Raw genomic sequence first — 27,097 nt, forward strand, 5'->3', positions numbered from 1 at the left:
TATCATAGCGCAAAAAGCATGCTGACTACCATCAAAGTGCTTCTGTCAGGTTCAGCCCCTGCCTTATCCTGTTCTATCATTTCCATTTTTGGTCAGCAGGGGTCACTGGCCATCCCGTTCCTTCCATAGTATTGTACCCTCTTTGTTAGTTCTTTGTGTGTTTCTCTGCACCCCGGCCCACCACGTGGCTGAATGAGCTAACCATGCAGATGAGTTACTGTGATACTCTATTTGTCAGATTTAAGAGAAGAGTCCAGCTGCAGACACCTGCAGAGTGGAGCTCCACCGGATATACTTCACCTCCACAGGAAACACGTGACCTCAACTCTGTGTTACAGCGAATAAACCCTAACCTTAACCTTAACCCTAACCCTAACCGGAGCTCCACTTTATGTCCTTAAAGATCACGTGGAGCTCCACTCTACAGGCGTCTGCAGCTAGACCCTCTTGAGATTTAAGGAACCCTACTTTAAATGGGCTTCATCTTTGTACACTTACATTTACCCCAAACTACCTTAAATCCAACACGTTATCTGGCTAAGAAAGAAATCCTACTTTCTGAAACAGGCCCCTGGTTAAGGTCATATCTGTTTACGTGGTTAATTATTATTTCAATTTGCCTGTATCACAAAGCAGGATTTCTTGTTTAGCTGAAATTATTGTGTGCCCTGATTAACATGAAACTAATGCATAAAACAGCAGGTTTCTTTCATGGGGACTTTTTTTCCCGTCTATTTTGTTTAATAGTTACAACAAAATAAATTCATATTGAAGTAATTTGCTTTTTTGTTTCTTTTGAAGTATAAATGAATTCAGCTTCATTTGCAGTGAATTAGGAAGGACAGGATTATTAGCTTGAATATGTAATACGCAAGTAGCAAGTTTGTGTTCTTAAACTAAATTCTGCTGTAATTACCAGTTGCTGATGCTTGGCATGTATGGGCTACTTGCAGGATATTTGCCAGATATTTTGGTTAAGATAAAGTTTTCACTTATTGGCATTTATATTTATATTTGATTTTGCCTTGGGTTAGAGGGTTATGACATCATTTTCTTCGAGGTTTCGGTGAGTTTTGAAGTGGCTCCAGGGCAGCAGAGATTTCTAGTGTGAGGATATTGGAATCAAAGCTAGTGACTCAGTTTCAGTCGAGCTTGGCAGCTTCCAAGAGAAACAAACCAATACTGAGTACAGTAAATTGCCAAACGTGGGTGCTGGAGCATAAAATAGACCATCTATTTACCAAGAAAATACTTGAACTGAAAGCCAGTCTCTGCACCAAGTCAAGCTGAGCCGCACTCTGGAGGTAAATTAAAATCAAACAGAAATGCCACAGCTCATGAAGCATGCGCACACTGCTGCGTTCCAAGTAAAAAACACATTTGTAAACGAATGCATTTATTAATTTTTCTTTCTGCCATATGCGCACCCTGATAGAGGCCGTATATATCAGGAATATTGAACTTCCACTTTATCAGTGCATCTCATCCACTCCGAATCAGGAAGGCAGTCTGTTACTATTTGGATTGTGTTGCCCCCTAGGGGCAAATCTAAGATTTGAAACTCTGTACAGAATCGCTATGGATATAGAATAATACTGTTTCAGACCGGCAGAGACAAAAAATAGGGCGGATGAAACCCCCCTAAATAGGGCCTAGACTCACATATGTTGCCCCTTATATTCAGCTATTGTCATGAAGCTACCTACCCCACCACCACCATTTTCAGGTAATGTCCCTTAAAACCAGCTTAGTTACTGCAGGCGTATAATGTCGCATCAAGGAGTAATAAATTTGGATGCTCACAAGCTAAATCATAATAGAAATATCAATAACCATTTTAGGTCATTCCCTTAAGGAATCATAATACTGCAAATTTTGCAATCCATAAAATAATGGTCCCAACACAAAAAGTGTGCGGTGTTTCACTATGGCGGCTGATGTTTATCATGTTTCTGCTCCTCTGTTGACCAGGCGCCTCAATAAGTGGCGACGGTGATGAGGTACGACAGAGTGCTGAGGGAGTGGCGGACAGAGTCCCTCGGGGCTGCAATCAGAGCTGGGCTTTAAAGGTGCCTTGACAATTGGCTTGTTACTGTGATCACATAGGTGGAGAGGCTAATATTACTTATTGATTAAAAATAGCTGTGGGCTTTGAGAATTGAACCTTTCAAGGTAACGTGAACCAATATTATGCCTCTTCAGACATGTCTAATTTACAACTAAGGATTTATTTTGCTACCACTCTTGCAATTTGTCTTACTGAAAAATCAGCCAGTTAACAGAAGAAAGGGTGAAGTAGCAAATAGGGTGAAAGTATGAGAATATAATCCTATTACTGAGGAAAATACAACTTATCTTCAACAAGGAAAAAGACTTTAGCCACTGAGGAAATTTCCGGTCAAGCATGTTTTTTTAAAATCAAATACATCAATAGATTTTAACTACATCATTTAAATCAGATACCATACCCTACGTCTGAATTATAACACAGTAAAGCAGTAGCAGTCGGGAAAAACACACTTTTAATGTGTTATGTCACCTAAAGGCAAATCTATGTTCACTAGAGGCTCCTTGCTTTTGCAGTGTGCATACAGCCCTTGTAAGATTGCCGGTCCATGTGTAACAAAGATGGAAATACCAACTAAGATAATCATATGTTTTTCCTGCTGGTAACAGTGATAGTAGTATTTATTAAATTTCCATTTAATTAACAGTAAGCATAAGGCTATAAAGGACGCATTCACACATGAGTTTAATAGATTTCATAGCGTATCATTTGTGTTAAAATCATTTTCTGCCATCTAGTGGCAGTATCTATTTCACGCCCTTGGGACCGTTCATACTACATCTTTCCACATATCTGGCACAGGGCAGCTGGGGACCTGGGACCTTATTCTTCTTAAAGTCATACCAAATAATGTTCTTTCTCAGCTCTGTAAATGTCACTGTCATCATTCTGAAATTCCATCTAGAAAATTGATATGTTTTGTTTATCAGAAGTCATACATACTGAAGAGGGCTGGTTTTTAACGTAAATACCATGATATTCGGATTGTAAATAGTACCTAGCAAAAAACGGATGGCCAGGTCCGATATTTGGAACCTTCCATTTCAGCTATTTTAGATATAGACCCCCTAGGAAATCAGTGCACAAGAAAATAAATAAGGTTAATTTATGTTTGAGAAAGAAATATATGAATACTACTACAGTAGGCCTGCAAAGAGTGATGCATTTTTAAATTCTTCTTCCATATTGCAGTGGATTTTTATGGTTGACTTTGATTGAATATGTGTTATAATGAATTTTGTATTGAGTAAGGTTCATACTTGCTTATGTAGATGTAATTCACAAGAGGTACCTATATAATAAACTGACATGGAACAAAATTAAATTAAAAGGTCTAAATCAAAATATTGTTCATACAGTCCTCATGACAATTTGCTTCTGTAATCACATGACCTACTTAAAGCCACACATTAAAATGTCAGTAACAAATGTGCCTGTGATATGTGAAGTCAATTTTTAAATCAGATCATAGTTTGCAAAGGTTTGTGTGGAGTGTGTTATTGAGAAGACATGATAAAGCAATTCTGTAAGATAGTCTTATCAAAACCATTTTACATAGCATTATCACAGTCTTAATTCTTTATATTTCTGGTAGACCTGTGAACGTTGATACAGAAATACGCTATTATTTAATTTAGTAGTGGAATATAGTAGAACGGTTGGAGGTTGCAAGTTGCAGGGGTATTTTTCAGTGTAGGTCGAAAAAGATGTTCTTAATTTTGTTTACATAACCGCAGTAATTTATCTGATTTATATTGGTTGTGTCCGATATATTTGGATATTGCTGTAAATGTAATACGTCTGTTTTCCAGCAGTTCGTAGCCTTATTGAATCAGCGCTAACTAGGATCGTTGCTAGAATCTTATGGTTGTCTGAGCTAAACAAATCATTCAGGGCGCTCGATTCATTCGTGACGCCTCTGGGGCTCTCGTCCGCTTTAAGGATTTACAGTAGGTATCCAGAAGAGGGCGCCATAAACTTAAAATCATAGAATTATCTTTAAAGAAACTACAGTCGCAGAAAGGCATTCGATACTGAAACGCGTAGGACTTTATCAATAAGGGAAGGCAAGGATCATAAGCTAATAGAAAGGCAGTCGTGTCTTGATTCTTGATTCATCACGTGACATTTTATTGCCTTAATCCTTAACCATAAACTAAACCTTCCACAGTGTTTAATTCGTCCTCCTGCCATTCCTCTAACCTAATCCTAATTCTAGTTTCAACAAGAACAAGCAATTCCCGTAAGAACGGCAGATTTTTTTCTTAGCTGTTTTCCGACAAAGCAGTTGAGGACCTTGAAAATCAATAAATTTAACATTAGGCTATAGGATCTAAATGTAAATAGCGCATCAAGAATGAAGAATGATTCGTCAGGATGAACATGCCGTCATTCCAACACTAAAAAAAGTCTTCCCGACATGTAGCGTTTTGAAAACAGATCATTTGGGAATGCTTTTGAGAGCTAATATCTATAATTTTGTACCAAGACTATTAATTATTATTTCTTTTAGACACGTTTTGGAATTCCACTTTTTCTGGATGAATTTTTGCCATGATTAAAATTGCCAAAAGCTAAACAATTTGATCTTGATTGACAAAACTTTTCTGCAAACGAGTCTTTAAACCAGCTGCGCAGCTTGGACGCAGAGAAGAAAAAAAAATTTTGGTAGAGTGGATTTTGCAATATTAGAGAGGAGCACTGTTGCCAGGGAAACCAGTGGCCATGATTGGCATGTGGAACAGTGGGTGGAATTGCCATGGAGGATATCACACTCTGCACACAACTGGAGTCATTGAATTCTAGATGCATTGTTTAATCAACATTCCCCACCTGTGGTTACTTTTCAAATCCACGGCAGGTGGTTCAGCCATAGGACAGTCATGCTCTTAAACTAACACTGAGAATGATTCTTTTTGTGTCATGATATGTGAACATTCCAAGGAAATGCAAACCCAGCCTTTCAAATTATAATTAGTGCTGTAATTACTTCTCTTCAAAATTAAATAGCTTCTTGGCTTGGTCTTAATTTAAAAAAAAAAAATTGTATGTGTTCGCACATTTCACTTTTTTATCATAACTGTACACTCACCTAAAGGATTATTAGGAACACCTGTTCAATTTCTCATTGATGCAATTATCTAATCAACCAATCACATGTCAGTTGCTTCAATGCATTTAGGGGTGTGGTCCTGGTCAAGACAATCTCCTGAACTCCAAACTGAATGTCAGAATGGGAAAGAAAGGTGATTTAAGCAATTTTGAGCGTGGCACGGTTGTTGGTGCCAGACGGGCCGGTCTGAGTATTTCACAATCTGCTCAGTTACTGGGATTTTCACGCACAACCATTTCTAGGGTTTACAAAGAATGGTGTGCAAAGGGAAAAACATCCAGTATGCGGCAGTCCTGTGGGCGAAAATGCCTTGTTGATGCTAGAGGTCAGAGGAGAATGGGCCGACTGATTCAAGCTGATAGAAGAGCAACTTTGACTGAAATAACCACTCGTTACAACCGAGGTATGCAGCAAAGCATTTGTGAAGCCACAACACGCACAACCTTGAGGCGGATGGGCTACAACAGCAGAAGACCCCACCGGGTACCACTCATCTCCACTACAAATAGGAAAAAGAGGCTACAATTTGCACGAGCTCACCAAAATTGGACAGTTGAAGACTGGAAAAATGTTGCCTGGTCTGATGAGTCTCGATTTCTGTTGAGACATTCAAATGGTAGAGTCAGAATTTGGCGTAAACAGAATGAGAACATGGATCCATCATGCCTTGTTACCACTGTGCAGGCTGGTGGTGGTGGTGTAATGGTGTGGGGGATGTTTTCTTGGCACACTTTAGGCCCCTTAGTGCCAATTGGGCATCGTTTAAATGCCACGGCCTACCTGAGCATTGTTTCTGACCATGTCCATCCCTTTATGACCACCATGTACCCATCCTCTGATGGCTACTTCCAGCAGGATAATGCACCATGTCACAAAGCTCGAATCATTTCAAATTGGTTTCTTGAACATGACAATGAGTTCACTGTACTAAAATGACCCCCACAGTCACCAGATCTCAACCCAATAGAGCATCTTTGGGATGTGGTGGAACGGGAGCTTCGTGCCCTGGATGTGCATCCCACAAATCTCCATCAACTGCAAGATGCTATCCTATCAATATGGGCCAACATTTCTAAAGAATGCTTTCAGCACCTTGTTGAATCAATGCCACGTAGAATTAAGGCAGTTCTGAAGGCGAAAGGGGGTCAAACACCGTATTAGTATGGTGTTCCTAATAATCCTTTAGGTAAGTGTATATCTAAAAGTTGTGTTTTTATATGTAAACATGTAGTCTATATATGCAGGCCCATCATAACCCTATAGAGGATAAATAGTGACATGAATGGATGGATGGATGGATGGACAGATGGACGGACGGATGGATGGTATATGTATATGTAATGTATATGTAATTTACCCTTTTCCATGATTACACAAAAGCCAATGATAAAACATACCAAAGGAGACAGCTCATTATTTCAGGGAGACTAACATATCAATTACATTCGCCTTCAGGGTATCGGCAATGAAGTCTGTTACAGAGACGCTGGATGGCCGGATAGGGGGGCAATGAAAGATGTATAAAGCATTGCAAAGATCTGCATAATGTCATGAAAATTAAAAAAGAAAAAGGTCTTTAAAAACTAACAATAGTCAACATATTAGAATTGGAAGTAATTAAAGGACTACTAATAGATTCAAGCTATGTAAGTGTAAAATTATACAGAAGAGAAAAACGTATAGCCAATGGGGAAAACTTAAAAAGTATGTATGCTGATTAATTTCATTGTCAGAGCACAGTGCAGAGACAGAAGTAGGAAATTCTGGTATGACAACCAGGACGATTATCATTAGCAATTGTTCCTGATTATCTATTATTACATAAGGAATATTGCAAGAAACAGGGAGAATGAGTTGTATTGTGAATGCTGCAAAATCAGGCCTATGCTGTTTTACTCAGTCTTTTGAACAGAGAATGTTTCAATTGCCCAGATTCAGAGCCAGTAATGGTTTGATTCAAACAAATCAGTTTTCAGTGCAAATGCTCTTTTAAGGCACTTAATAGAATTGCTCTAGGTTGTGGTGGGACTTGTACTGCTATACTGCAATATCTGACATCTCTCAGTAGTTATCTGCTTATCAGGTCCGTCCCCATTGAAAGAGGAGGAAGTCTTGTCCAGAAAGCTGATTTACTGAAGCGATTACATTAACATGATGAGGGAATTGCGGGAGGAAATAATTACACTGTCTGAAAAATAGTTATAACCTGCCTTTCCACAGAAAATCATCCCGTGCGATGGTAATGTGAGCACACTTGTTCATTAATATTGTAATATTTGTCATGCTTCACCAAACATCTTTCCAATTTATACTTTTCCTTTGTCTAATATGTTTAGTATCACAAAAATTGGATCAAGGGCATCTTTCAGGGTTTGGGGAGTTTAAGAGGGCTTTCAAAACATTATGTTCATATCTGGAATGGTAATTTGTGTACCAAGCATTTCAACATCATTTTTATATCAATACAACACAATATTTGCAGTGTATTGCATCATGTTCATAAAATGCCACCTCCAAACTGGATATAATACGGAAAAGTGATGATAAAAATGATCATCCTAATTATATTTCGAAGACTGTTCATTTAATTTTAATGAACTGTGATGTTTCATTTGAATCACCTTGGCTGTTCATAACATAACACATCCCACAACAGCTGTGTATAAGTGTAAATGTTACCTCGATGATCTTAAATTTAACGAGCCATATTTATTTGTAATTGAGGCCAGTAGTCTGTGATAAGACTTATAGACTTACAGTCTAAATCTAATACTGTTCAAGTGGTGTAAGGCAGCCCGTTAGAGGGATCACCCTCAGTGTTAAAACACAGGAATCTAGAGCAGGGGATATTTATGATGAGACCTGAAGGACTGCTGTAAGTCACCGACTGTGGTGCTCACTGCACCCGGCACCAGGGACTGGCTCTCACCTACATCTGGGCAGGGAAGCGTGGAAAAAGCAGAAGGGGAATCTGAGGTAAGATTCTGGAACTACAGCTTATTTATTTTGCTTCACATGCCAGACTGACATCGAGACAACAACTAAATGACAGTGCTGAACAATAAAAAAGCTATCAGGGAGCTGCAGTGTTACAACTGATTTTATTCCGATTAACTGAACAAAATTACATGTTCCAGCAGGATAGAAACGCACTCCTTCCAATTTTGCAAGGATAACGTCTTACATCCATAAATACATCAGAAGCCATTGGTGCAATTCTCTGTCCAGTTCTTTTTGTCTTGTCTTTAGGAACCTCTGTTTTATGTCTCTCTTAGTCAATAGGTAGATTTTTTTCATTTAGCAGAAGTGAAAGACTTCTGTTGTGTTTAGGGAACTTACACAGCAATGAGGTCCATTATTATTTGGCTCCTTGTATCACAACAAATGCTTTGGTGCCATGTCTAATCTGTTTTATTCACAGACATTCAATATGTCTTTGTCTGGATCATGGAATGTTGAGGTTGTGAGCATGACAGCCCAGAAGACCCACTCACAAAGTGACACACCGTTAATTGCGTGTGACATTCAGACACTGATGTGAGCCCCGTGACATGCTCACAGACACACCCGTGGATACAAACTAATGCCCATAGCTGTTTTGCTGGTACAATTTACTGCATCGAATACGATCCTCATCCACAGCCAAGCAATGATTCCTCTGAACGTTCGAAAAAGCTGTAGAGATGATCTACATCTGCTGTGCTGTAACCTTTCACAGCTCTCAATAAACTGAGCATCTTTATTATGCAAAAAAGCTTTACTGCAGCTCACTCTGTCTTCATTCTTTATTGTTTTAATTGACTAAATGTGTGAGTAGAAGAGAAACAGGAGAAATGGAACTCTGGCTAAAAGTATCTCTTCTGTGTTAGAAAAGAGAATGGAATCATTCAGTGGGGGAAAAGGACAGGTGCTATTAAAGAAGGATAAGAAAAGTCAAACATTATTTCAGCACCTGAACGAAAGCATCATCCATCTCTTCTCACGATTTCTCTCTGCCGCCCCTCCGCTGGAGAGAAAGAGGCAGATTATGCCTGCTGAATACATGATGAAGTCAGTCATTAGGCTGAGCCCCACTCAGGGGCTGGCGGTGACTGTGGAGTGCGGAATGAGCATGTGTGTGCGCTGCTGCTCAAAGGCGGTCCGTCATCCACACGCCTCCTTTACCCTCCTTATCCCTCCGTGTCCTCGGTACAGGGGGAGCTGCGCTGCAGCAGCAGGAGAGAACGCCAGGGAGAGAAGGAGGGAAAGCTGCCATCCCCTGTCCTCGCTGTCACTGCTCTGCCTGAGGAGGAGAGAGTATATTCATTCCCACGTCCTCATGGTTCTGTCGCTGCGCTTTTTTTTTTTTTCCACGTTTGGGATAAACGCGCGAGCCAGCAGTCCAGGAGCGCTCTCTCTCTGCACAACCTCCTAGAGAAGCCAAGATGCTAAACAACCTGACCGACAGCGAGGAAGGCGATGGGGGACCCAACAGCCTGGGTAGGTGGCAAAATCGTTCCTGCCGAAAGACAAAAGAGTAAGAGTGCATGACAGATGAAGGAGATGGGCTCGACTCTACTGCTGAGGCTGATTACCTGCCCTAACTTACTGTGCCTCACAGTAGCTCCTACTGCAAGGCTGCTGTGACAGGAATAATGATTCGTTTCCCCTTGAGGCGGGAGAATGAGGGATCCAGCACCTATAGACACGCAATTGGTGCAGAATCCAGCAGCCTGCTTCATGGCACCATAACTTGGCACCGGGGCACGATTTTTGTTTGAGCGCGGTCACCCCCCGGGGCTGCATTTGTCAACCTGCATCTGTCCGCCTGGCTCTGCTCATTCCCTGTCTTCCCGACTGCCTGCTCCTGTCTGTTGCTTGTACTGCAATTTAACTTTTACATTATATGGTAGGGCAAACCCTTCCGACACAAACGCACAGATACGGATGCATGTTAATCTTTCGCGATCGTTTTCTCTTCGAGAAAAGCATGCCGGGAATGTCACAGAAAAAGTGCTCGAGGAAAAAAAAAATTCAATAAATGCATGATAATCGTCATGTGTTTTGTCTGTATGTGTGTATGACTTGTAGGAACTGAAAAACCATATTAATAGAGATTACGAGGGCTAATGTGCCTTATTGTTTCCCATGGCAAAATTTATATTACTCATTTCTGTACAAATGGTTTCAGAATCATGTTATTTTCTATATCTAACGTTGCCTTTTCATGTATATTATATGCACAGTGATAAATTCCTACTTTATAACCAATAGCTAATACTCTATATGGCAGAAAAACCTGTGCTCTGAGACCGACAGATTCTCCCCTGTCCAGGGTCCTGATTCTGCCTCGGAATACTGCACTGCAGTGTTGTGCAAAACTTGGCGATCAAATTGGGCTTCAGAAGCATCAAACGCATTTAAATGTAATACATGCAGATTTCATAATATCCATGAAGTCTTGCTACATCAGTTATATTTCAGAATACAAAGTTACATTCTCCAAAAATCATAGTAATTTTCAGTTTATACAAGGCATAAGGTTTCATTCATGTCAGAATTTGTGCTTCATTCATTTACTTAATTATGATGGATGATTCCCTATTAGGTGCATATTTTAGGATCTTAAGGATCTTGTTAGGAAAACTGATTAGGGAACAGAATGTCCACCATCCATCCATCGATCTTCAAACCACTGTCCCACTACAGGGTCACAGAGGAAGGGAGAGTACTAGGCTGGCGCAGGTTCGGAGCTGACTGTGATCACAGATTAACTGTCAGCACTGCTTCATTTCAAATTCCTATTTTCAAAGTCATTGAAGTCTGGAGACACTGGCAGTCTTACCTGTTGTAACTTATCACTGTCACATTGACCTCTGCCTGTGAAGGTGTAAGCAGAGCGCTTGGCTGAGTATGAGAGAGAAGATGTGCTTGTCTGCTTCCATAAGGGAGGCGTCCCTGTTGCCCTGCCAAGACACATGTGGGCCTATGAACTTCCAAAATAATAATACTAATAATAATATTAATAACAACACTGTTAAGGTGCTACATCAAGATTATCATTATTAATATTACCTTAAATATCACCAGTGTTACTGTAATGGAATATAATTACATCAATTAGTATTACAGGTAGTCTTTTTGTTGCTAATTACTAAGCAATATGAACAGCAGCAGACCTGATTATATCCAGTGTTCATGGCAAACTTCACACTAAAATAATGACTGAACAATAATTTGCATACATGACCAGGGGAGGATGCATATTTTATCTAGTTTTGCTTTGAACTCTTTCGTTGCAAAGTGCTAAGTAATTCTTATATTCAGCATGACTGCATTCCACATATTTCTGAGTATATCAACGTATATTTCAGGGGGTCTAGGGGGCACGTGCATTAAAATGGGATCAGTGTTGCAGATCTACATTCAGAGACATTTCTGTGTACATTGGCAGCACATCAGTCTATCTTCCATATCCGCTTATCCAGTACAGTGTCACAGTAGGCCTGATCTTATCCTAAGAACGGGGACAGGAGGCACCCTGGCTGGGCTGCCAGTCCATCACATGGCACACGAACACATACTGAGACTATAAGTCACCTATCCACATGCAAGAAGATGCGAATCCCGCACACAGAGCCAGAGGCACAACTCAAATGCTTTTGAAAAATCACACTTAAACAAAATGCCATATTTAACAAGTTTGTTATGTCCTGGATGACAGAGTCGTGTACAGTCTTACATAAGCTGGGCTATACTTGTCCAGTCGATATTACCTAGCCAAAGCACCACATCAGCATCGCTTCCCTCCTGTCACATGTCTCCTCACATACCTACATTGACACACGCTAGGTTTTCTCTCTGCTGCAATATACTATCTTCAGCTCCATCATCACCAAGCATGAAATATGATCACAAATGATCACAAACATTACTGCGCTTCCCCAGACCTTGAATGACAAAAGCATATTTCATTATAAAAAGTTGATCCTGCCTTTCTAGAATTACTTCACATTCTTCTGAATATATACCAGCTTCCTGAGATACTAAAGCCCAGATTTGGTGAGACGGAATACATTTAGATATTATTATACAGCATACCACATCTTAAACTTTCAAATAACCCTACCGATGACTCTTAAGTGTAATTCAATTATATGGATTAACACCACAGATAATTTATTGCAAGAGAACAAAGGACCCAAGATTTGGAACATACTGCTTTCTTACATGGAGCCCATACAATTCAATAAAGGGAAATGTTAACACTAAGCAGTACATCAAAGTCAGTTTCTTCAAGTCGGGAAAAAGCTGCTGAAAATTGGTAACATTCAAAGGGCCCAGCAGCCGAAGGCACATCAGCAAAATACCCCAAAGGGAGGATTCACTGACCCGTGTAAATCCCACACAATCTGTGCAGATACTCGGCTCTCCAAATTAATATTTGTATTTTGCTAAAAAGTATTGTGGAAATTTTGTGTAAAGATTTAGCAACGCGATGGATCCATCCATTTATCTTGTACCTTTTTATCCTGGTCAGGATGGGGGAGGGATACTTGAGCTCATCTCAGGCAGCATAGGGTTCACAACACTGGGGTACAGTCAGGACAGCAGTGCATTGCAGGGCAGATATATACATACATAATTATACTGTAATTTAGAGATAGCAATTAGCCTAACTGCGTGTCTTTGGGCTTTCGGAGGAAACGGGGGAACATGGTTTGACCTCCATCCCTTGAGGTGTGATCCACCCTAATGTAGCTTTTTTTTGTCTTACCTTTGCCTACAATGACCCATACAGAAACGTGTTTATTTTTCAAGGTGCAAAGTGATTCAGGAATTTTGCTTTTAATTGTGTTAATGTTAATTATAGTCACTGTGTTGTGGTGTCTCTATATTACAGTTATCATAACTACAAAGGCACAATCACATTGCAGGATGCAGTCAGGAGAGGCAACACAGGAAAGCTTAGCTAAAGACATTCCAACTGAATTTGAATTTATGACCCCCACTTCCAGTGAATGTCTAGGTTAGAAACCGATAGAAAAATATGCAGGTATTATAATTGGGGAACATTGTGAATCACTCTGATAAGTCTCTGTATTATTAGTTGTTTGAGGTATGTTTGCAGTACATGTCAGTCCCTTTAACTGGGCCAGAATAATCTTTCCCTAAGCACTTTTACTCAATAGCCAGTATGACCTACAAAACCAATACAGGAACCAAGTATCAGCAAGATATATCTACTCATTCTACTAGTGTGAGTTCTCCATCAGCCATCTACTCTTAACGTTAAAGAATTCATGTTTCTAAATAGAAACCATCACAGTACTACCAAATGTGAGAGAACATTCATACATTCCTCCTCCACCTTCTAATCCAGAAAAAAATGAATTGGTATCAACTGCTTGTCATCTCGGACCACAGGGGATGTTGTCAGCGATTGTCTACAGTTTTCGTGTTTTTGGACACTGCAGGATCCCAATCCTACGAACATTTGTGCAAACTGAAAAGGATGATGACCAGCAAGCACGTGTGGGGGGGAGGGGGGTGCCCCGGCACCTGCCCCTTTTGAGAGTGTCCCCCTTCTGAGGTGCCCCATGATAATGCAAAATTGAAAACTGCTGAGGAGGAGCCCCCCTCCCCCGAATAAAGACACCTGCTCCTCAAAAAGTCTGTGCACAGCCCCAATGCCCAGAACCCAACAGCACGCGTGATGTGCCCAGACCTGCATTTCACTGGAGGCACTAAAAGCTCATAAATGGAAACAGCACCTGTGCTGGTGATTAGAATAATCTATCCAGCCATCTTCCAGCCGCTTATCCAGTACAGAGTCGCCGGGGGCCTGGCACCTGTTCCAAGCACCACGAGGAACCCCTCCTAGGGCACATACACTCACACTCTGCGGGAACCCTGGAGACACCAATTAGCCGTATGGTGTGTCTTTGGACTGTGTGAGAAAACCTGCGCAACACAGGGAAAATGCAAACTCCACATGCATAGAGCAGAAGCAGGATTTGAACTCTCAGACCTAGAGGTGTGATGCACTAAGCCGCCCTACATTACAATCAGGACTGCAAAAAGCCACCGTTTCCAGAGGTAACACACTACATATGGGGAATAGAGGGGAAAGCACCCAGGGCTCCTTGTTGATTCACTTAAAAAAGGCCCCGTTAATCAAGCCTTACATTTTCTTGACAAAGGGAAACAGTTAATGTCCTAAAAACATATATTCCTTTTGTTTTAGAAAAGACGACAATATACATGGAATGTAATATGCTAATCATACAATAATCATTTCCATATTAATTGAAACAGAAACCAAAATTAGACAAAACATTAAAATAACAGTTTCCATCCTTACATAATTCCGTGTAGGAAGTTGTGCTGCTATCCTGTCCAAGGTGTCCTCTTCCTTGTGCCCTTTCGCTTCCTGAGATCCACCGCAAGCCTGTACTGGGTAATGGGAATTATGGAAGCTGAATGGATGACAGTTAGGGAGCACTCAGCAACCCCTGTTTAAAAAAAGCATGACCCCCTTTCACTCGCTGACTGCTTATACCTCTGTTAGCAGCTATGGCAGTAACCAAACACTTCCAGCGGTTATTGATGTCTTACATAGCACTCTGGAGGTATTTTTGCCCCATTTTCCACGCAGAACTAGTTCATCTGTGTGAAATGTGTGTTTATAGAGGTTTAAGGCTTGAACCTTGTGCTCAAGGGTGGATGAACTGACACCATGCTGCAGATTTTTCTGGTGTAGAGTCAGATCCTGGTCTTGACGCATCAAAGCGTTCATTTGATCATGGCTCTTAGCTTGTGACAGTGTTATACGTTTCCTGCTTGTTGTTCATTCTCTCGGAACTTACAGGGTCGTACATGTTTCTTTATAGATGTGGGGTCATGATCCACTGACCTCTGCTAAGTCAGGATAGGTCTGCAGATTCCTGGATGTGGTTCTAAGATTCCCAGAATGTTTCTAGATGGTGTAGCTCATTGTTCTTTGAAAGAATTCATCAGGAAAGTCACTCCCTGGGAAATTCATTATCTTCTACCCTTGAACCATTTGCCCTTGAATACGATTTGGTTGAAACTTACAGACTTACAAATGATTTTAAGCCAATTCCAGACTGATGGACATCAACTTTCCGTGGTCTTCGTGGTTTTTTATTTTGATCTTGGCCTGTTGTGTCTCTGTGCAGATAACTTCACTCAGATGGAAAAAGCCAGGGTCAGATTATATTGGATAGTACTGATCCAAATATGCTTCACTGGTAATCAAAGTATTTAAACAGCTGGCCATAATCATCTCATTAGTTGTACTGAGTTATCGAGCAGCACAACAACCTTTTCATGCCAAAAGATTGCCTGGTTCATTACTTTCTGCTGCAACCAAATGAAAGAAATACAAAATGTATTTTTTCTCTCTTTTTCCCGCCTTCACTTTGCGAAAAACTTGATGAAATTCTGACACAGGGCAAACACTGGCACTGTTCACGCGGATATTGTGTCATATTTGTGTTTGCGAGGCTTGGCTTGAAGGACATAAAGGGTGTAAGAGTACATGCACTGTGGACACAGACACTGCAGTTTGAAACACCTGTCAGGAATGATAATCTCACAGAATGTAATTAAAGTCCCATTACTGCTGAGACTGGCAGGCTGCTGTTTGTTTATACATTTCACAGCAAGTTTTGTCAATTACAAAGAAGTCAGCGCATGTTAGAAATGAATCCTTTGGAATGCACAATAACATTCACTTTTAATACAGTTTGAAAAAAACTCATCTGTGTGCTGATTAATCAGTACAGGAAAGTTAACAGAATGTAAGAATGTAAGAAGGTACTAAATCAGGCTCATAAAATAATGTAGTCTTAACCTTCTTCAGAAGAAAAAAGCATTTAAAAGATTCAAAGACGGTCACTCATACATTGAAGTTGGATGGACAGCCTTAAAACAAAGACAATGTGAATGAATTATCACGCTCAATACAATGCTTATATTTCGGAAGAATTGGTTCACATTATTGTCATACTACAGTACAATACGATGCATATATTTGCATGCATTTAGATGTTTTACATAAGCCTGCCTTTTTTAGCTTATGAGCTTTTACTTGCTATGTGGAAACCTTGCAGGGAACATAATTTGCTTTCTTTCTAATGAAAGAGAAGGAATCTGTAATATCTGTCATTCTGTAAAGAACAGCAGACAGTACTGTTGAGAAACCTGTGGTATGACTGTAGTATGCTGCACTTGTAATACAGAGGAGAAACGGTTTTGTGTGACGCTGTCAGTGACCTGAGGCTGTGGGCTGAGACGGGTCTGCGTTTGATGAGAACGCCAACTGTCCACTGGGTGAAGAAGGAAAGATTCCGAGCTGCGCCTTACCTCTTCCCTGAAGGTGTTAGAAATGAAAGGGATTCCTGAGAGGTGAGAGTCAGATAAAACAGCAGAAAAGATCACAAAGGTACTAAGGCAGTCAAACCTGGGACTTTGAAAGCCATTGCAGAGTGAAGTGAAGGAAAGCTTACTGGCTGATAGTAAGGAACATTACACACAGGCTCAGAACTGAGTAGCCAGGTACTACCCTGGTACAATGGGTGCCTGAGAAGGTCACAGTCTGTTCAATGTCCGACCCGCAATCTAGACTTGTAAAGATCTGGGAGATTATACTTCAGAAAAACGCCTGTGTATGAATGCTGAGTGGCCCCTTCAGCCCATAGAGGGCTTGGAGAGACCTGGAAATGGTACAGAGCCCTTAATTACATATATACCTGGAAATAACTAAAACTGGGTTGAAAATCAAGAACATTTAGTATTTATGAAATATTGGCGTACAGTATATTGATACACCATTGGTTTAATTATATGCAAGTATTAAAGCTAAATATTCCCACTCATCCATCCATCTTCCAGCCACTTATCTAGTGCAGGGTTGGAATAAATATTCACCCCAAAATTGTTCCTTTCATCCATCTTCCAATGCTTTATCCTAAAGAGGATTTTAGGGGGTCTGGCAGCACAGGGCACACAGCTACATCCTAAACGGAATGCCAGTCCATCAAAGGGCACACAGCTACGCCCAGAATGGAATGCCAGTCCATCACAGGGCACACAGGTACATCCTAAACGGAATGCCAGTCCATCAAAGGGCACACAGCTACGCCCAGAATGGAATGCCAGTCCATCACAGGGCACACAGCTACATCCTAAACGGAATGCCAGTCCATCAAAGGGCACACAGCTACGCCCAGAATGGAATGCCAGTCCATCACAGGGCACACAGCTACATCTTAAACGGAATGCTAGTCCATCACAGGGCACACAGCTACACCCTTAATGGAATGCCAGTCCATCAAAGGGCACACACCTACCCCCAGAATGGAATGCCAGTCCATCACAGGGCACACAGCTACACCCTTAATGGAATGCCAGTCCATCAAAGGGCACACAGCTACACCCAGAATGGAATGCTAGTCCATCACAGGGCACACAGCTACATCCTAAATGGAATGCCAGTCCATCACAGGGCACACAGCTATGCCCAGAATGGAATGCCAGTCCATCACAGGGCACACAGCTACACCCTTAATGGAATGCCAGTCCATCACAGGACACACAGCTACACCCAGAATGGAATGCCAGTCCATCACAGGGCACACAGCTACGCCCAGAATGGAATGCCAGTCCATCACAGGGCAGGCAGCTATGCCCAGAATGGAATGCCAGTCCATCACAGGGCACACAGCTACGCCCAGAATGGAATGCCAGTCCATCACAGGGCAGGCAGCTATGCCCAGAATGGAATGCCAGTCCATCACAGGACACACAGCTACACCCAGAATGGAATGCCAGTCCATCACAGGGCACACAGCTACGCCCAGAATGGAATGCCAGTCCATCACAGGACACACAGCTATGCCCAGAATGGAATGCCAGTCCATCACAGGGCACACAGCTACATCCTAAACGGAATGCCAGTCCATCAAAGGGCACACAGCTACGCCCAGAATGGAATGCCAGTCCATCACAGGGCACACAGCTACATCTTAAACGGAATGCTAGTCCATCACAGGGCACACAGCTACACCCTTAATGGAATGCCAGTCCATCAAAGGGCACACAGCTACCCCCTTAATGGAATGCCAGTCCATCACAGGACACACAGCTACACCCAGAATGGAATGCCAGTCCATCACAGGGCACACAGCTACGCCCAGAATGGAATGCCAGTCCATCACAGGGCAGGCAGCTATGCCCAGAATGGAATGCCAGTCCATCACAGGGCACACAGCTACGCCCAGAATGGAATGCCAGTCCATCACAGGGCAGGCAGCTATGCCCAGAATGGAATGCCAGTCCATCACAGGACACACAGCTACACCCAGAATGGAATGCCAGTCCATCACAGGGCACACAGCTACGCCCAGAATGGAATGCCAGTCCATCACAGGACACACAGCTATGCCCAGAATGGAATGCCAGTCCATCACAGGGCACACAGCTACATCCTAAATGGAATGCCAGTCCATCACAGGGCACACAGCTACATCCTAAACGGAATGCCAGTCCATCACAGGACACACAGCTACGCCCAGAATGGAATGCCAGTCCATCACAGGGCACACAGCTACATCCTAAATGGAATGCCAGTCCATCACAGGACACACAGCTACGCCCAGAATGGAATGCCAGTCCATCACAGGGCACACAGCTACATCCTAAATGGAATGCCAGTCCATCACAGGGCACACAGCTACATCCTAAACGGAATGCCAGTCCATCACAGGACACACAGCTACGCCCAGAATGGAATGCCAGTCCATCACAGGGCACAAAGCTACACCCTAAAACGGAATGCCAGTCCATCAATGGGCACACAGCTACGCCCAGAATGGAATGCCAGTCCATCACAGGGCAGGCAGCTATGCCCAGAATGGAATGCCAGTCCATCACAGGGCACACAGCTACGCCCAGAATGGAATGCCAGTCCATCACAGGACACACAGCTACACCCAGAATGGAATGCCAGTCCATCACAGGGCACACAGCTACACCCTTAATGGAATGCCAGTCCATCACAGGACACACAGCTACACCCAGAATGGAATGCCAGTCCATCACAGGGCACACAGCTACGCCCAGAATGGAATGCCAGTCCATCACAGGGCAGGCAGCTATGCCCAGAATGGAATGCCAGTCCATCACAGGGCACACAGCTACGCCCAGAATGGAATGCCAGTCCATCACAGGGCAGGCAGCTATGCCCAGAATGGAATGCCAGTCCATCACAGGACACACAGCTACACCCAGAATGGAATGCCAGTCCATCACAGGGCACACAGCTACGCCCAGAATGGAATGCCAGTCCATCACAGGACACACAGCTATGCCCAGAATGGAATGCCAGTCCATCACAGGGCACACAGCTACATCCTAAACGGAATGCCAGTCCATCAAAGGGCACACAGCTACGCCCAGAATGGAATGCCAGTCCATCACAGGGCACACAGCTACATCTTAAACGGAATGCTAGTCCATCACAGGGCACACAGCTACACCCTTAATGGAATGCCAGTCCATCAAAGGGCACACAGCTACCCCCTTAATGGAATGCCAGTCCATCACAGGACACACAGCTACACCCAGAATGGAATGCCAGTCCATCACAGGGCACACAGCTACGCCCAGAATGGAATGCCAGTCCATCACAGGGCAGGCAGCTATGCCCAGAATGGAATGCCAGTCCATCACAGGGCACACAGCTACGCCCAGAATGGAATGCCAGTCCATCACAGGGCAGGCAGCTATGCCCAGAATGGAATGCCAGTCCATCACAGGACACACAGCTACACCCAGAATGGAATGCCAGTCCATCACAGGGCACACAGCTACGCCCAGAATGGAATGCCAGTCCATCACAGGACACACAGCTATGCCCAGAATGGAATGCCAGTCCATCACAGGGCACACAGCTACATCCTAAATGGAATGCCAGTCCATCACAGGGCACACAGCTACATCCTAAACGGAATGCCAGTCCATCACAGGACACACAGCTACGGCCAGAATGGAATGCCAGTCCATCACAGGGCACACAGCTACATCCTAAATGGAATGCCAGTCCATCACAGGACACACAGCTACGCCCAGAATGGAATGCCAGTCCATCACAGGGCACACAGCTACATCCTAAATGGAATGCCAGTCCATCACAGGGCACACAGCTACATCCTAAACGGAATGCCAGTCCATCACAGGACACACAGCTACGCCCAGAATGGAATGCCAGTCCATCACAGGGCACACAGCTACATCCTAAATGGAATGCCAGTCCATCACAGGGCACACAGCTACATCCTAAACAGAATGCCAGTCCATCACAGGGCACACAGCTATGCCCAGAATGGAATGCCAGTCCATCACAGGGCACACAGCTACGCCCAGAATGGAATGCCAGTCCATCACAGGACACACAGCTACACCCAGAATGTAATGCCAGTCCATCACAGGACACACAGCTACGCCCAGAATGGAATGCCAGTCCATCACAGGGCACACAGCTACATCCTAAATGGAATGCCAGTCCATCACAGGGCACACAGCTACATCCTAAACGGAATGCCAGTCCATCACAGGGCACACAGCTATGCCCAGAATGGAATGCCAGTCCATCACAGGGCACGCAGCTACTCCCAGAATGGAATGCCAGTCCATCACAGGGCACGCAGCTACTCCCAGAATGGAATGCCAGTCCATCACAGGGCACACAGCTACACCCAGAATGCAATGCCAGTACATCACAGGGCATGTAATACACCCACTCACTATGTGCATGGGCGTACCTAGAAACTCTGAGCCTCCTAACAAAATGTTACCTGAAGCTGAAGTTGTATATTTTTTATTTGCATTCTGAAGTGTTGGACAATGAAACTGAAACACTTTGTCGATAGTGTTAGAAGTTTCACGCCTATATATGCACTATATATGTCTGGTGGCCAATCCTCACTGATGGCATATTCCATCAGTAAGCGCAGAGTGTGAAGGTTGAATCAGCAAAACAATAGCATAGCTGTATATAAAACATTGTAATCCACACAACATAATGGGAGACATATCAGAGTTCAAAAGAGGACAAATTGTTTGTTGCACATCTTGCTGGCACATCTGTGACCAGCACAGCAAGTCTTTGTGGTGTATCGAAGGCCACTGTATCCAGGGTAATGATGGCAGACCACCACGTCAGATGGACAACATCCAACAGGAATAACTGTAGAAACAAGCGAAAGCTGTCTGAAAGGGATGGCCAGGTACTAACCCGAATTATATCCAAAAAACATTAAACCACAGCTGCCCAACTCACTGCAGAATTAAATGCGCACCTTGACTCTCCTGTTTCCAAAACTACTGCCGCAGCTGCACAGGGTCAATATTCATGGTCGTGCGGCTACAAGCAAACCTTTGGTCACTCATGCCAATGCCAGATGTCGGTTTCAGTAGTACCAGTAGCACAAATCTTGGGCTATGGACAATGTGAAACGTATTGTTCTCTGACGAGTTCACCTTCACTGTCTTTCCCACATCTGGGAGAGTCACGGTGTGGCAAAGTCCCAAAGAGACTTACCACCTGGACTGCTGTGTACCCAGAGTACAGCATGGGGGTGGATCAGTGATGGTTTGGGCTGCAATATCATGGCATTCCCTAGGCCCACTACTTGTTCTACATGGGCGCATTCTGGAGGACCATGTTCAACCAATGGTTCAAACATTGTACCCTGAATGTGGTGCTGTGTATTAGGATGATAATGCAGCAATACACACAGCAAAACTGGTGACAGAGTGGTTTGATGAACTTGAAAGCAAAGTTGAACATCTCCCATGACCTGCATAGTTACCAGATATTAATACTATTGAGTCAGTTTGGGGTGTTTTAGAAGAGCGAGTGAGGAAACTTTTCCTCCACCAGCCTCACATAGTGACCAGTCCACTGTTTTGTGAGAAGAATGGTTCAAAATCCCTCTGGCCACCGTGCAGAACTTGTATTTGTCATTCCCAATAGAAACTGATGCTGTGTTGGCCGCAAAGGAGGCCCTACATCATACTAATATGTTATTGAGGTCCAAAACTAGATGTTCCAGTTTCATACATTGTTCAACTCCTGTATGTTTTAAACCTTTCATATACACAGTACTGTCCAACCATTGATATTGCTAAGAATGGCTAACATTAAAGAATCTGGCTAAAAATGGGGTCTGTTTCAAAAAGCAGGATCTCTTACTAAGCCAGATAACATGGGATTTAAGGTAGTCTGAGCTATAAATGTAGGTGAATGAAGATAAAGTGCATTTAAATTGGGGTACCTTAAATCGTTCAAGTTTTCCGGCTAAGCAAGGTGACTGAAACAGGTCCCTGGTATTACTAAATAACTTTCTGGCTTGTTATACTGGAATGCCGTTAAACCGGGTGCGACCTCCGAGATAAATGAAACATTGGTTACACCGGCAGTCGCGACAATATACGCAAAGCAGTGCCGACAAATCACTTGCTTTTGCCCAATATTGGCTCTATATGGAATACAAACATCTCCATAGAGCGGAAGACGAATGTATTTTCGTCACCAGTTCCTGTTCGCCTTTCAACTTTTCAGATTTAATTTCTCAGGTGTATTTGTGACTTCAACAGTAACAACGGGAATGATGAGGATTTACTCGGAGAGTGCAGTTAGAACTCATGCCGACGCAGCCGCAGTAAACTTTAGACTGTTTTTAAAACATATACTACATTAATATACAAACATAATGTTGAAAATGAACCATAATTAAATTGCAAATCTTGCTATTTTTTGTTTTCTATGACCGAGTTAAAATGTTTTAGCGCAACTTGACTATTGCGGTCCTCTGGGAACGGCATGTGCATGAAATGCCATTTTGATATTTACATTGCGCAGTGGGCATTGCCGCTTTGTGTCTGCAGTTTGTAGGTTCACCCTGAGTGTACAGTACGTAGCTTTTATTTACATTTATATATGTGGGATAAAATTTGGTGCGCTGGGAACAGGGGAAACACAAACGTAAGCACATTTACCTGACGGACTCTTAATGCGGGTGCTCCGGGCGGTAGAACCCGCTTCAGTTGGTGGAAAGCGAAGTTAACGGCAGAAAGAATAATCAAGCTTGTGAGAGCAAGACAGTATAGTTGAAATGTTTAGAACCGCCACTGCTTCCACTGTCCGGAAACATGCAACTGTACATGGGAGTGCAAAAACTGACCTTTGGAGTGACTGAGCTAGTGTGCAGCATACAATGGCTGGTTGGTTCCTGGCAAGCGGCGATTTAACTATACTAATTATATTATTTATAATATAAACGATTTTATCTATCTATATATATATATATATAGAGAGAGAGAGAGAGAGAGTATAGTGTTATGAACGATTGTATATATATTACATATAAACGATTACTCGATGAATTTTCAGAATAATCGTTAGATTACTCGGTTATTGATATAATCGACAGTAGCAACTCTAATAATATTATTAATAATAAAAACAATAACAATTATCATTATGTTTTGTATTATTATTTTCCTGACTTACCTACAAATTAAACTTAGACTTAGGGAATGGATTTTGTTCGTACCCTGGGGACTGCCTGTTCATCACACAAATATAGCTTAGACTGTTATGACAACAGGGAGCTTGGTAATAGAGAACTAAAGAGATAAAGAACAGAACTGAATATTCTTTCAGTCATCTTTCCTTGCAATGCACACTAATAATAATGCCTCCCTCATAGGACATTATATGCAGGAAAACAGTGTGAGGTAGAGGTCATGAGACTGAAATGGCTGAATCTGTGCTGTTGTTTATTCTCATTGTCCCGACTCCTCATAAAATGGACACAATGCTTTTTAAGCTTTAGATATTCCTCAGGATGTCACTTCCGTCCCATGTCTGTAATATAGTCGCCTATAAGAGCAGATTTTGTTATTCGCTTTTTACACTTGATCTTTAAAGAGATGCGTCCATTTGCAGTGTCGCACCACCATACAGTATGTCACCACCGTTATAGGCCAGCAGTTTAATCAGGACGGAAGTTTAACCAACAAACCAGAATCGATGATAGCGGAATACACGGAACTGACGCAGGGTTCTATAGTTCTGCAAATGGATGAATGCAAGCTTATTTCAGAAAAAGCAGATTGGTGGTGGACCCTTATATTAGAATTTAGATGTTGTATGCATGTATTATTGTGAAGCAGATTAACATACTGTGTATAATTATGTTATAGCTGAGTGTTGTACATTATATCATTACAGGACATAAAACTGTTACATAAATGCCCCTAATACCAGATACAGGATGTTAAGAGCTTCCTAATATTTCTGTTGATGTTTTTTTATCTGATTTGCTGAATTACTGGTGTTTCAGGATAGATTTGACTTAAGGTATCCTTTCATTGTGTGAATGTTTAAGCTCAGGTGACAAAACCTATTTGTGGACAGATCGAGGGACTGATATTTGATTTTGCTTTTGATAGTTTACCATTGGATGAATGTTGTAGTATGGGTCAACAATCAGCATCATTATGTATGAATAACATACATAATTAACATTGGTGAGCATACATTTATATTTATTCTGGTTTCCTGGTTGCAGTAAGGTTAATTGGCATCACTAACTTGTTCACAATTAATGTGTGTGTGTGTGTGTGTGTGTGTGTGTGTGTGTGTGTGTGTGTGTGTGCTCCATGATGAAGCAACATCCCATCCAGGGTGTTCCCCAGCCTTGTGCCCTGTGCTGTCTGATATAAATTCCATGTCTCCTTCAACCCTAACCGGTTGGAAGATGGATAGATGGATGGTTTTCCTGGACTTATGTTTTAGTTCCTTGTCCCCCAAAGCACATAAAGATGGCTTTTTATCCATTTTGGGTTACAGTGACTGGAAGTTTCCCTGAGAAGTGCAGAGCACAAGGCATCAGTCCTTGAAAGGACACAGAATGCTCTTTTGCAAACACCAGATGCACAGAAGCTGCCGTTTGCAGTTGCCCATTCTCTTTGGAAGGAGACTCTTCCGAAAACATGGAGCAGATGCCAGCGCTACACATACATCAAGTAGCAAAGCTACCCTATAGTGCTGTCACAGCTCTTTTCCATATTTCTCATTTTACGAGCTGAGATCAGAGACCAGCCCCATTGCAACATTCCTACCTCAGCTATTAGCAATCCAATCAAATGTTACAAAATTCCTTCCATTCCATTTTTCACAACAAACACAACTTTTACTGTAACATTGATAGGACTTACAGTGGAATTCACTTATAGTGATCACGTTTGTCTGGGTGAAATTGATCGCTGTAAGTGGATGATCATTATAACTGATTTTTTTTTCTTTTTCTTCAGATTTTCACCTAATTGACATTTGTATATTACATGTAATAAGGTAATAAAACGGACAGCATCACTATTTACTGAATTTTATTACCGATTTCAAAATGCAGTACAGTTGTTTCAAATGCTTTTCAAATTACAGTACTGTACAAATTTAATTACTGAACTGTGTATGATGCAAATACACATTACAACAGTATAGTACTGTATATAAATATTTAGTTCAATTTTATTTACACAGCACATTTTGACAACATTACGTTGTTTCAAAGCGCTTATTGTAGTTTTGTGGCTGCATATCAGTGGTTCATTTTCCGCAGCTTATCATAAACTTTGATGAGTCTATATACAGACGCTCCTCTACTTGCGAACGAGATATGTTCCGAACGGCCGTTCATAACTTGAAATGTTCGTAAGTCGTTATTCAGCATCACTGTAATGGTATACGCAAGTACAAAGAACTAGGATGCTGGGAGTTTGCACGCTATGCTGCTGCGCGGTGGAAGTAGCGGCCAGAAGTCGTACTAGGCAGAACTGGCATGCAGAAGAAGAAAAATTGATGGACTTACAGTCCTCTTCGTTCGTATGTCTGAAAGTTCATAAGTTGAAAGTTCATAAGTAGAGGAGCGTCTGTATGTCATTGAGAGAAAATTACTTTATTCTAACCTGTCATGTTTTCTGTGCACGCAGCATTAGCCTCAGGTAGCTAGCCAGAGGCATACAGGTTACTGCAAGGCAAAGTAGGGCAAACAAAGTAAAGTAAAATAGGAAAAAAAAACTATTACCGCAGTTTTAATTTTTTTCCATATGTTGTCATGTTTAAAAAGACCCAAAATAAACACTGTAAGTGGACTACTTGATTACTATAAGCAAATTATTTAAGCAGTATTTATACAGGAATGATTCTGTCCCAAGCTTTTTGATCCATAATTGTTGATCACTATAACCGTGATCACTATAAGCGCTTCCACTGAATTCTCTATGAAATGAGTTCCTATGAAACTTGCATTATGGTTATCTCTGCACGTTTGCATTTTGTTTTATCAGAGGTCTTTTCTAACCATGACCTGGGACAAGAAAAGCACCCAATGCAGACAGAGCAACTTTAAGAAAAGTAGTAATCCTACCAGCTGCACTAATGAAGTTCACATTTTAACCGTTCTTCTGTATTTTTGGATTGTACATTATGAGACAGTTAATCCACTCATCATATTTCACAGAACTATATTTGTGTTTTCTTTTGAGAGCTTCATGAAACAAATCTCCAGTTTCCTGCCTAATAATGATGAATATATTTATTGTAAATCTATTGGATGTAAAGATTAAAGAGAAATTTCCATCTTTGGAACATTGGCATATTAAATAGTTAAGTATGAAATATGGTTGCCCAAAATTAACAATGATTAAAACGCTTTTGTGTGTGATTAGTAACTAATTTCTTTGCTGTAACTCACAAACCGAGCATGAAGCTTAAACATTTGGTTCTGATTGTGTTCCTGCGCTACACTGATAGCTACAGTACTTGAACATAAAGATATTTC

The 27,097-nt window shown here is 41.9% G+C and overlaps 1 long non-coding RNA gene across 3 annotated transcripts; it reads right to left on the reverse strand.

Moving 5' to 3' along the window:
• Nucleotides 1–8,262: 8,262 nt before the first annotated feature.
• On the reverse strand, nt 8,263–23,375 carry LOC140586904 (uncharacterized). 3 transcript variants are annotated; one of them, XR_011988697.1, is made up of 4 exons: nt 23,247–23,375; nt 14,524–14,610; nt 11,005–11,125; nt 8,263–9,462 (listed from the first exon to the last, which is right to left on the reverse strand). It is a non-coding gene; the product is annotated as an uncharacterized lncRNA (long non-coding RNA). The 3 variants fall into 3 exon arrangements; XR_011988696.1 differs by having other exon boundaries at nt 14,524–14,615; nt 23,247–23,338; XR_011988698.1 differs by lacking the exons at nt 14,524–14,610; nt 23,247–23,375 and adding an exon at nt 12,683–12,998.
• Nucleotides 23,376–27,097: the final 3,722 nt, after the last annotated feature.

The sequence above is a fragment of the Paramormyrops kingsleyae genome, unplaced genomic scaffold (assembly GCF_048594095.1).
Source record: "Paramormyrops kingsleyae isolate MSU_618 unplaced genomic scaffold, PKINGS_0.4 ups85, whole genome shotgun sequence".
NCBI lineage: Eukaryota > Metazoa > Chordata > Actinopteri > Osteoglossiformes > Mormyridae > Paramormyrops > Paramormyrops kingsleyae.